At 36.6% G+C, this 12,631-nt stretch overlaps 1 protein-coding gene and 1 pseudogene across 5 annotated transcripts in view; both read right to left on the reverse strand.

Annotated features, from left to right (window-relative positions):
- The window catches only part of PMS1 (PMS1 homolog 1, mismatch repair system component), an 85,767-nt gene that overhangs the window by 38,682 nt on the left and 34,454 nt on the right, over positions 1-12,631 (reverse strand). The gene's annotated exons all lie outside the window — the stretch shown is intronic.
- LOC116560992 lies at positions 8,917-10,577 on the reverse strand (annotated as a pseudogene).

Consider the following 12,631-nt stretch of genomic DNA (forward strand, 5'->3'; position numbering starts at 1 on the left):
CCTAAAATTTCTTACTTTTACTCTATTTAATTTTATATTCTCTTTTTGAAATAGAACATGCATAATTATTTTCCTGAAGATTGCAAATAAAATAATAGACATTATTATTGAATGGGGCAGAAGGGGCAGTTTATAGGAGCTAGGCAGATGAAAGAAAAAGATAAGAGTAATTTTTTCATTCTACCTTTTCATACATTTCTGGGTTTTGAACCAAGCAAAGGTAGGATCTTTTAAAAGAATTAAATAATAGGCTGTGCATGTTGGCTCAGGCCTGCAATCCCAGCACTTTGGGAAGCTGAGGCAGGAGTTCAAGACCAGCCTGGGCAACACAATGAGACCTTGTCTCTACAAAAAATAAAAAAAAAATTAGCCAGATGTGGTGGCATGCAGCTGTGTTCCTTGCTACTCAGAAGGCTGAGGCAGGATTGCTTGAGCCTAGGAGTTTGAGGCTGAAGTTAGCTATGATTATGCCTCTGTACTCAAGCCTGGGTGACAGAGAGCGCCCTGTTTCTAAAAATAAAATGATATAAAACAAAACATTAAATAATAAAAATTTAAAGGTATAACATTAATCTTTACATAATTTTCAAAAGGATATTGTTGAGACTCAGTCCTTTGCAGTCTTTAAAAACAAGAAAGATTATTTCTAACTGGTAATCAAATCTTGTCTTATTTATATCAGAAATATTTTTCTTGTCTAGACCCCCTACTCCATTCCTTGTGTAACTTCCCAGACAATGGAATCAGTTTCCACATTCTTACACAACAATTAAGATAATTTAGTCAATCCTCAAACTGCCATGAGAATTATCTTATTTTGTTAGTCTCCTACTGAAACTTCTCAATTAGTTCCCTATCGGTCACTTCAACAAGAATTACACATTCCCATGTAAGGTACACAAGGTCCTTCAGAATCTGGCTTCAAGCAACCTTCCTCGCTTCCTGTCCTCATTTCTTAGACCAGCTTTCTCTGATGACTCCTTGACATTGCACATGCTGTTCTCCCTGCTTTGAATACCTCTGCCCACCTAGTCTTTCCCAGGACCAGTCCCAAGGCCACTTCCTCTAATGATCATTTTTGAATCTAATCAGATTTTTACAATATTCACACCATCAATAACAATAACAATTAACTTTTACTGAATACTTATGGAGTAGGCACTGTGCTATGAATGCTTTCTCTCATTTAAAAACCTTATTCTGTAAGGTATGTACTTTTTTTTTTCTGAGACGGAGTTTCACTCTTGTTGCCCAAGCTGGAGTGCAATACGGCGATCTTGGCTCACCACAATCTCCGCCTCCCGGGTTTAGGAGATTCTCCTGCCTCAGCCTCCCGAGTAGCTGGGATTACAGGCATGTACTGCCACACCCGACTAATTTTGTATTTTTAGTAGAGATGTAGTTTCTCTATGTTGATTAGCTGGTCTTGAACTCCCAACCTCAGATTATCCGCCCACCTCAGCCTCCCACAGTGCTGGGATTACAGGCGTGAGCCACCGCACCCAGCCAGCTCCCTGGTACCTACCCAAGGTTATTTCCCTTCCCATGTACCCTATTTTGTTGAGGCAAACATCACAACAATATGGTTCTTTATTCTACTTCTGGGCTCTTTTCCCTCCCAAAACAAGCAGCAAGTTTTAAGGGTAACAAATAATATACATTGGGAGGCTGAGAGGGCAGATTATTTTAGGTCAGGAGAGCCAGCCTGGCCAACATGGTGAAAACCCGTCTCTACTAAAAATACAAACATTAAGCTGGAAATTGCTTGAACCTGGGAGGTGGAGGTTGCAGTGAGCTGAGATCATGCCACTGTACTCCAGCCTGGGCAACAGAGCAAGAAGCTGTCCAAAAGTAATAATAATAATAATAATAATAATATCCAGCCTAGAGTTGATTAGCTTTTCTCTCTGAATAGTTAAGAACTCCCTACTGGTGCAGTAATAATTTCACTTTAAAAGTTTTGCTTGTTTCTATAAGCTTCTTTTAGGAGTAAAATCAAAATTATGTCAGTGTAATTCATGAAGGTAATATAGGAGAAACTCAGATGTATGCATTCAGGGTTTAAAAAATGATATAGTATTATTTTTCTAGGCATGTAAGTTAAATAAATCAGGTATCTTCAAATCTCTTCTGGTCTTTTTCTACTCACAGCCAGTCAACTAGTGACATTGATTCTTCCTCATGATAGCTATGACAGATCATAGACACTTTGTGCTTTCCATGTCTCATGCATTTGTCTGAATTCAGGCCCTTAGAGCCTACAATTTACAGCAGCTTCCAAAATATTTATGGTCTCCCTAACTCCTCCCTGTAGAGTACTGTCAAACTGAATCTCAAAGGTAGCGTCTTGATTACGTCAATTCCATACTTAAAAGCTTTTAATGGCTTCCGATTTTCTAATTTAAAAAGTTTAAATTATCTTACTGGATTTATCTTCCTCTATTCCCTCATATTAAATACCAACTCATTTAAATAAACTTCTTCACTGCCTCTAAATGTGCTCTCCTGCCTGTGTATTTTATGTACTTTATATTTAAACTGTTTCTCTAGTTAGAATAATCTTGATCCAGTTATCCACATAACCAAATTCTGCTGTAACAGAATTTCCCTATGACCCAACCACCTGGGGGTGGTAGATGAAATCACTTTCAGAGGTTGTTCCTATTCCACTGAATGAATAACACCACCTGCCAAGTGGCCAGACTCAGCCCCCACTTTTTGGTGACTTTCTAGATGTCTCCCAACCAATAGGAGAGGAAAGTGTCAAGAGTATGAGAGCTAATACTTGCTGTTTTGCCATCTCTCTGTCCAGTTGTTACATTTAATCTTCAGTGATACCATCTGCCTCTGGATCTCAGGTGCTTTAAGGCCCAGGCTTACAGTCCAGTTGGGCTAGTGTCACCAGCATAATAGAGTGCTCCTGTTCTCAGCCCTCATTCATTTGACATATTTTTTGAGCACCTACTTGAGACACTATTATAAGCATTGGGCATATGACAGTGAAAAAAGAACCAAAAGTCCTTCCCTTCAAGGAAATTATATTCTAGGAGTAGAGAGAATAAATCAAGATAAATAAAATACATAGCATATTGAACAAGAAAAATAAAGCTGGAACATGGGGGTGGGGGGAGGAGGGGAAATGGTTGCAATTTTAGGATGGCTAAAGAAAGCCTCACTGAGAAAGTTTAAGTGAAGACCTAAAAGATAAGTACTGAACCAGTTACTGGAGGGAAAATGTTCTAGACAAAGAAACTACAAATGCAACAGTCCTGAGCTGGAAGTATGACTCATAGGAACCAGAAACAACTGAAGCAAAATGAGGAAAAGGAAAAAGATAATGAAATCACAGGTAATGAAGGCAGGTCAGATCTACAGAGGTCAGCAAACTACAACCCAGGGGCCTCCTGTTTTTGTAAAGTATTATTGTCTATGGCTGCATTCACATTACAGCAGAGCTGAATAGCTGTAAGAGAAACTATATGGTCCTGAAAACCCTAAAATATTCACCATCGGAAAAAAATTTACTGACCACAATAGACAATTCATAGCCACTTATACAGGCTTTGATTTTACTCTGAATGAGATGGGAACTAATTAAACAGGAGTTATATGATTTGACTCACATTTTTACAGGGCTGAAAATATACTGAAGACCAAAAGAAGCAAGCAGGGAGAGTTAATTAGGATACTATTACAAAATCCAGGTGATAGATAATGGTGGTTTGGATCACAGTGGTAGTCACAGACATGGTGAAAAGTCATTAGATTCTAGGTGTATTTTAAAGGTAAATCTACAGAATTTACACTGGAATCAGAGTAGAGTGTGAGAGAATCAGTAGTGAAGAACAACTCTAAGGCTTCTGGTTTGCTAACTGGAAAAACAGGAGTATGACTGTCTGACAACATGAACATTAGTGCTCATGAATTTACAGAGGCACTATTCAGCATGGGTGTGTGTTTTCTTCCCCTACATACTGGCTCGGGTACCAAAATGATGATGAGATGGGTTTAATCTGGATTTGGTTAGTCAAACAAGTACAATTAAGTGAGAAAGGACGAAGATAACTGACAGAGTGCCCAAAAGAATGATAATGATGGACCACAAAATTTAAGCAGGGTAAGGCAAGAACCAAGGACACCAGAGGACAAGAAACAGTTAAGAGGCAGTAGGATCAACAGATCATTGGTTCAACAGAATCTAAGGATTGTTGAAGAGAGTAAGATGGAGAGACAGGATGTAGTGATTAGAGAAGTAACACATAACACCGAAATTATGGAGTAAGTGCAGTTTTGGGCAATAACAAGGTCTATGGTACATTTATGTTATGTTTATACACTTTTCACATCTTATCTCATTTCCATCCTAAGCTCCTTCAAAGTACAAGTCATCACTTAACCCTTCCAAAGCACCTACTCAATACTTTTAAGTATAATTGGTGTGAGGAAGCTACAATAAGAGAGGATGAATGCTGCTTTAAAAATTAAGATATAGGAACTGTAGTTCATCTTCTAATATATTCAATGTTTAAGTCATTGGGCAACCCACTCAAACTCTTGGGGTCACATAAAGATAAAAGGGGAGGTGGACAGGATTAAAAACACTATTTGCTAAAAGATTTGATGCAGGACAAAAAAGATTTTCAGTGGTCTTTTCAGATTTAAAGACCTAAGGATCCCTTCTACATCCTCTTTTTTTTTTCAGAGATGCAATTTGAGCTGCTTTATTATAGTGAATCGAACTGTTTACCAATCAGTGAACTCTGTAATCAAGTGTTTAGAACATGCTTTTTAATCATAGTTTTGACCATTCCAACTTATAGCAGAGTTTACATACACAGGTTGAAAAGCTAAGTTTGGGCATGTTTCTTCAGAGATGCATTGTGAGTTTATTTATTACATGAACTTGTTTACCAGTAAACTCTATAATCTAGTTTTTTTCATCTACAGTATGATTTTTAACTCTTTTACCATTGTGGCATTGTGAAGAGTTTACATATACAGGTTAAAAAGCTAAATCTGAGAATGTTTCTTCAGAGATACACTGAAAGATGCTTTATTACAGTGAATTGAACTGTTTACCAGTAAACTCTGTAATCCAGTCTTTAAAACACTTATGATTTTAAATTTATAATTTACACATAATAATTACACATATTTATGAGGTAGAATGTGATGTTTTAATGCGTGTATACCTAGTACAATTATCAAATCGGGGCAATTACCCTATCATTTCAAACATTTCTCATTTCTTTGTGATGACAACATTCAAAAGCTCTGCTACCTATCTTGAACTACATAACACATTGTTATTTACTATATGGTCCCTACAGAGTGCCAGAATATTCAGAACTTAATCTTCCTAAGTATAACTTTAACCCCATGGACCAACCCCTCCAGCTTTCCTCCTCCTCCCTCCACTCCCCAGCTTCTGGTAACAACTATTCTGGTCTCTACTTCTATGAAATCAACTTTTTAAGATTCCACATATAAGTGAGATCATGTGGTATTTGTCTCTCTGTGCCTGGCTCATCTCACTTAACATAATGTCTTCCAAGATCACCCATACTGCTGCAAATTACAGGATTTCATTCTGTTATATGGCCAAATGGCATTCTGTTATGTATAGAATATACACATCACATTTTCTTTCTCCATTAATCATTTGATGGGCATTTAGGTTGAAAGTCAGTATGTCAAAGAGATCTGCATAACCATGTTTACTGTAGTACTTTCCACCCTCTATTATTTTACAATTTGATATATGAACTCAGTAGAACCAAGTAACAGAAATGTGAAATTCCAATTTTGTAAAAAAGAAATGAAGTACTCAAGGTATACATATGTAAACATCCTTAAAAATCGAAGAGTTTTAGAGTTAAAAAAGGCCTTAGAGGCCATGTCATTGACTTTCACTGGCCTAATCTCAAAAAGCTAGATTTGTGCAGGATTCCCTGTGTATTATTGTTTGGAAGAGAAATCTACAGTATTGGAATAGAGAAATGTGTGTTAGGATTAATAATAAGTACATAAAATGTATTTTGTTAGAGAATAAGAAAAGGAACAATTATGTGGGTTCTATCCGACTATTAATAGCAACAAAATCCATTAAATTCACAGCTCTTAGAGGCTGTCCATCAATGTTTTCCCCTACCTGCACCATCCATGCAGTCTTTATATGTTTCCTTATTGGTTCTAAAGAAGTTGTATCAGTGACTTAGCTTCTAGGAAGGGCAATGGACTAGAATTGTATATATGAATACAAGTGAAAATATACTCTCTAAATATGTAAGAGGTCACCAGGGAATTCAAAAGAATTAATTTTATTTATTTATCTTTAAGAGACAGGGTTTCACCATGTTGGCTAGGCTGGTCTCGAACTCCTGACCTCAGGTGATCAACCCGCCTCAGCCTCCCAAAGTGCAGGGATTATAGGCATGAGCCACTGCACCCGGCCAAGAATGAATTTTATTAATAAATATTATGAAAAAGGTCGGAGAGAGGCTAGAGTGTTTAAAATTAGTGTTTCAAACACTTACTATTGGCTTTAGCACCACCTAATTCATTTAATATTCAATCCTGCACTATGCACTCAGTAATAAGGTCAACATAGATGAATTAGATGCAGCCCTCCCTCCCACAAAGGCTGTCAAAGAAGAAAGAAAGAAGGCAAATCACTGCCACTAAAGCAAAATGACATAACAGAAGTATGTGGAAAACACAATGGGAGCAGTTGAGGAATAATGTCCTATTGAGAGATAATGGAAGACTTCAGACACTCCTAACAGTGCTTACAAACATGAAACTACACTAAAATTTGACTTCCGTCTTTTATCTTTTCCGTATTTCACAGAATTTAGGTGAAAAGTAAAAGAATCCTTAAAAAAAAAAGAAGAAAACATGAAAACCATTTAATAAATTTTGTCATTATTAATATGTAAGTAGCAAAAAAAAAAAAAAAGACCCCAAACAAAACCATATTGATAATCAGCCCCAAGCTAATCTTAAAATATATCTGAAAAGATATCCACCTTTTTTAATTTAAAAAGAAACAAAACACACCTAAACTTTCCAGATTGGCACTGGAATAATTTCTTCCTAAGGAAGGGGCATTTGAACCACACTCCTAAATTGGAGCCTCTCTCTGATTATACTGACTCCACAAGCTTGGATGGAATTGGGGGAGGGAAGCTGACCCTTAACATTGGTCCAAACATGGCAAAGGACTTTTCCTTGATTCCCCATAGCACAGCTGAAGCAAACTTGGGACATTCAAGATGATTTGAGTAAATGGTAGAGAAAGAAAAAATGACCATGGAGAATATCATGAATGTAGGGCATCACTTATTTATCTTCATCTTATAATCCAAATCTTCAGCCACCACTACCAAATCTCCATGGCCAGTTTTCCGGATCTCTGTTTCTGGTTAAGCCCCTGCCTCTTCCCAGATTAACTGAATTCAGAGATATTCAGCCCTTCAGAGCTGACATCATTCTTCCAGACCTCAAAACAAACAACAACAAAAACACAGAAAAACCAACACCTCAATAAGCCTTAATGCTCATGTGATATGGAAGTGGGAATAGGAAGGAAAACATTCTTTAATTCATGTTTCTCTGTCATAGCAGTTAAAACCTTCTTATATCAATGACATTCAACTCAGTTTTTGCAGTACCAGTGGGCCTCTAATTATCAAAACAAAATTCACTCAAAACAATGTTTAAAATCACAAATAATATTTTTGGAAAAACAAGTATATACACAAATCAGCAATTATAATGTATATAGGAGTAGCCCTTATTTGAAATCATACATTTCACATGTTCTGAACTAGTGGTCTATGAAATTAAGCTTGGTCATATGAAATAGCTAAGATAATACCTGAAACCTAAATTGGTTTCAAGTATTATCATATTGAGAAAAACTGTTAATTCTGCAAAATAACTACTTTATAAATAAAAATATTTATGGGAGAATCTCACAGGGATTCAGTTATTACAACTAAAGCTGAAAACTGTAGTGCTCATCTAAGGAATGGCTCTAGCAATTCTCCAAATAATATCTACTTTAAATAAACTCACTGAATCCACTTGTAAATTATTTCCCTTTGGCTGTCTCATTATTCACTACGCTTTCAAGGAACATGGTGATGAAAGAAGAAAAATACCTCTTTCTAACATAACCATACTGGCAAGAACATCAACATTATCAGTATTCAAAGAATGTCTTGGCAGGTTAAACCTTCATAAAAAGAAGGAACACTATCTAATCCAAGTTATCAAAATAGCAGTAGTACTTCTCATATTATACGCAATATGATTGTTTCCAATGCAGAAAAAAAATAAAGACAATATTTTCCTGTTTAAATTTTAACCAGACAAAAAAATTCTTTAAAAAAGTACATAAAGAATGATGAACGCAAAAAAAAATAAAAATAAAAAAAAAATAAAAATAAAAAAGAATGATGAAAGCAGGCATATTTAAAAGAAAAAGGCTAAGAGCAAAGTAGGACTCAGTGTTCAAAAAGGTTTATAATGTCAATGCTATTTTGGGAGGCTTAACAATATATTTTAACATTTTAAAGGTGCAATAGCACTATTAAAAATATATAAAAAATTTAAAAATCTAATATGAGAAAAAAGCTTGAATATAGACGGCTTGTTCTAAGTCAGTCCATGATTTCAATGTATAATAATAGCTAATACTTAATTTTACAAAAAGACTTCTGGTAACTCTGTATTACTTTCACACTGTATAATACTCTCAACATACTCTCCAGGATTTAACTGCATCTGAAATTACTGAAGGCTATAAAGGAACTTGTGTTTGCTAAATATAAGTTCTGTTATAGTGTCCTCCAAAAATAATAAAATGTAGTGCACTATAAATACTCCTTTTCAATTTCTTTTTTTCTAATGGAAGGCTTTTCATCATATAAACAGGTTTAATGTAACATGGAATGCAAATGATTAGAACCATTAAAGTATTTAATTCTTTAACTTTAAAAAATAATTAAAAAACAAAAAACAAAAAACAAAAAACAGGATAATGACCAGAATAGTGCCACATTAAAAAGTAAAGCTTCCATCAATATTTTATGAATTTGACAAATCCAGTACAATATATTTTTAAGTATTGTATTTCACTCAATTTTGTGATATTCCATTTTTGAAAATAACTTACTCAGAAGAGAGGCTTCAGATACCCATGAAAAAAAAAAATCAGGGTAGAAACACATGTGCTGAGGTTTGCTAATTCACTGTTTAAAAAGTACCTTTGATGTCCCACTATAATTGCTCTTAGGTGTTTTTAACAAATGAATAATTATAATTCACAGATAAGACAAGTTGTACTTTTTTATCTACATAGACCTACATAAACTTTTAGTAAGACATTTAAATTGTTTTACTTTTAATCTTGTGAAATAATTTTCATTTCTTCACTTCTTTAAAAGGCTGACCAGTTTGCCTGTATTGGGATCAGCCAATGTTGGACTACACTATGTTTAGTTATAACAACTAATTTATCCAGCCTTAGTATGTGGGAAACGATAAACCCCCAAATATACTGAGATGTCTCTTTGAAACAAAAATATTAAATTGTATGCATTTGATAAGAAACAGCCTTTATTCAATATATACATTTTTTAAAAATGAGCAACACAGATAGCAGACACGACTCCTTATTACCCATACTCTTGAATACCATTCAGAAATGAAGCCAAACTTGTAGAAAAATACAATGCAAGAAAATATTCAAGTTAAAAATAGATGCCTTTGGTTAAAAATCATCCCTTTTATAATATTCATTTGTAATCTAAATTCACAGCATGTCCCAGCAGCCCAAAGTAATTTTGTAAATGTCATTATATTTGTAGTATTACAGTATTTTTTCAATCCAGTATTTATGGAGGTCATTTGGCTGCAGCAACAAAATATTTCAACTCTAGGAAGACTGTGGCCTTGAAGCATTAGCTCCTTTGACAATTTTCTTATACGATTTTTACTTTGGAAGCCTCCGACACATGTAGTTTTCTTCACATACAGTACATCTGAACTTTTTATAGAAACCAACATTCTCTGGTAGACATTCAAGGGTAACCTTTTAACAGTTCAGTTTCTTGCTTAGCAAAGGGCTGATAATAACAATTTACCAAGCTGCTTCCCTCTGCATTCATCACTAAGGACAACATCTCCTATTCTTCCTCCCTTAGCACAGGAATGGATGAATTTATGTTTTATTATCAGAGTTGCTGTAGCAACAATCTGTCCTAGAGTCACATCTTCTGCAACTGTAGCATAATAATCTCCAGATTTCCTCATATGTTTAAAAGACTTCATAAATTGTTCAGGGCTGGCAACTCCAGTCTCTGTCAGCTGACCCCAGACCTTAAAAAAAAATCTCTAAGTCAGCAGTACAAAGAGGCCTCAAAACCAAGCCTTCTCCAGGATGCTGGGAAAACGGCTGGAGAAAATGTAGCTGTATTCTGACTCCAGTTCACCACTGTGAGTGGTCTTGGGTCAAACACAGGAGTTCCATCAGGTTTTATCTTTCTAGTAAGGTCCCTAGGCCCTGCAGTTTAAGTTCCAGGCGCATCGGACTTGCACTGACCAGGGTGCATGGCACCGGATCTGGATCTGGCTTCAGCGCCAGCCCCACCTCCTCCACTGCCCGCGCCACGGCTGGGAACCGTGGCCCAGATGTGGTAGCACCAACACCTCCACCCCACCTCTCCCGCCTCTGCCCCCTCACGCAGGGGGGATGTGCAGGCGGGCGGAGGCCAAGGCCCCTGCCTTCCAATTTCTAAAGAAAATGCCTACATTGATAATCTTACATTGGTTGGGAAAATGATATAAACCTCAAAAAACCTTAGAAGGCATATATTTGACTTAAAATGAGTAAGAACTCTCATGTCATTTCAAATATTTCTATATATTCATTTTTACCATGTGAGGTAATAATCTTGTTTTCACCTATTATTTATTTATTTTTGGAGACGGAGTCTTACTCTGTCGCCCAGGCTAGAGTGCAGTGGTGCGATCTCGGCTCACTGCAACCTCCATGTCGCAGGTTCAAGCGATTCTCCTGCCTCAGCCTCCTGAGTAGCTGGGATTACAGGCAGCTGCCACCACGCCCGTCTAATTTTTATATTTTTAGTAGAAATGGGGTTTCACCATGTCGGCCAGGCTGGTCTCAAACTCCTAATCTCAATGATCCACCCACCTAGGCCTCCCAAAGTGCTGGGGTTACAGGCATGAGCCACCGTACCTAGCCTTCACTTATTATATTTTCTTACTCAAAAGGTTGCTCACTTTTCTTTTACAAATATATACTTCATATTTCTCTTTATATGTTACCTTTTTCATCTGTTTTTTCTTCCTAATTATTATGTTTTTTCTGATGTTGGCTTTTTATTAATTTGGGGACAAACAAAATTATTACTAAATATCCTTGGGATCCAGAGGCCATAGGGTTATTTTTATTAGTAGGATGAGCTTCCATCCATCAACATCCTGAGGAATCATAGCATCGTAGAGCTGGAAGGGATCTCAAGGTATTATCTGGTTGAGCTCCATCCAGCAGGAAGGAATAGGTTGCTAGTCTTAATTTTTTTCTTTATTTTAAATGATCAAAGATTTTGATCAAAATCATTCAACATTCTACCATGGCTTTATTTAATAATCTTCCTGACAAGAAAACTGAATCAAAAAGGGTTCTGACCTCAGCATTATTACTATAATATATAAAACAACCCCTTGAATTGCTCTGAGCTTTAAGTTTCCCCATATAAACAGAGATAATGCTTTCTAGCTCACAAAGTTATTGCAACTGTTCTGAAACCTGGGAAAGAACTATATAAATATAAAGTAGTATTAAAAGAGGAAAAAAGATCAGGCATAGGAGCGCACGCCTATAATCCCAGCACTTTGGAAGGCCGAGGAGGGTGTACGGCTTGAAAGCTCAGAAGTTTGAGACCAGCCCAGGCAACATAGGGAGACCTCACCATATCTCTACAAAAGAAATTAAAAATGAGCCAGGCATGGTGGTATTCATGTGCGGCCCTAGCTACTCTGGAGGCTGAAGTGGAAGGGACTGCTACAGTCTAAGGCTTTAGTGAGCTGTGTTCGTGCCACAGCACTCCAGCCTGGGTGACAGAGCGAGACCCTCTCAATTAAAAAAAAGAAAGAAAGAAAAAGGAAGAGAACACAGTAGCGTGTAAAGCGCTCTGAAGGCATGTTAAGTTTCAAATCCCATCTCAATTTACTAGTTGCATAACAATGAGCAAAGTATTAAACCTATCTGAACTTGTAGTTGTTCCATTCAGAGAACAACTGCAAAACGGATACAATCCCTACATCACTTGGTTGTTGCTGTGAGGAGTACAGAAAACTAAATGCACCTAGCACAGGTCCTGGCATTGTGTCGGCCCTCAATAAATGTCAATTCCCTATTCCACATCAGGTTTCCACACTGCTGTGTAGTTCGCTTTCCTGCAAGATACCCATGTGAAATTTCATCAGACAAACAGAATAATTAGAAAACATATAAACCTTTCCTTTAAGATTCATCAAGCAACAAGATGACTACCTTCTCTTATCAGCCCTGCTTCAAAAAATGGAAAGAAAGGAGGTG

The sequence above is a fragment of the Sapajus apella genome, unplaced genomic scaffold (genome assembly GCF_009761245.1).
Source record: "Sapajus apella isolate SASKATOON/1434 unplaced genomic scaffold, GSC_monkey_1.0 scaffold28, whole genome shotgun sequence".
In the NCBI taxonomy this organism is placed as follows: Eukaryota; Metazoa; Chordata; class Mammalia; order Primates; family Cebidae; genus Sapajus; species Sapajus apella.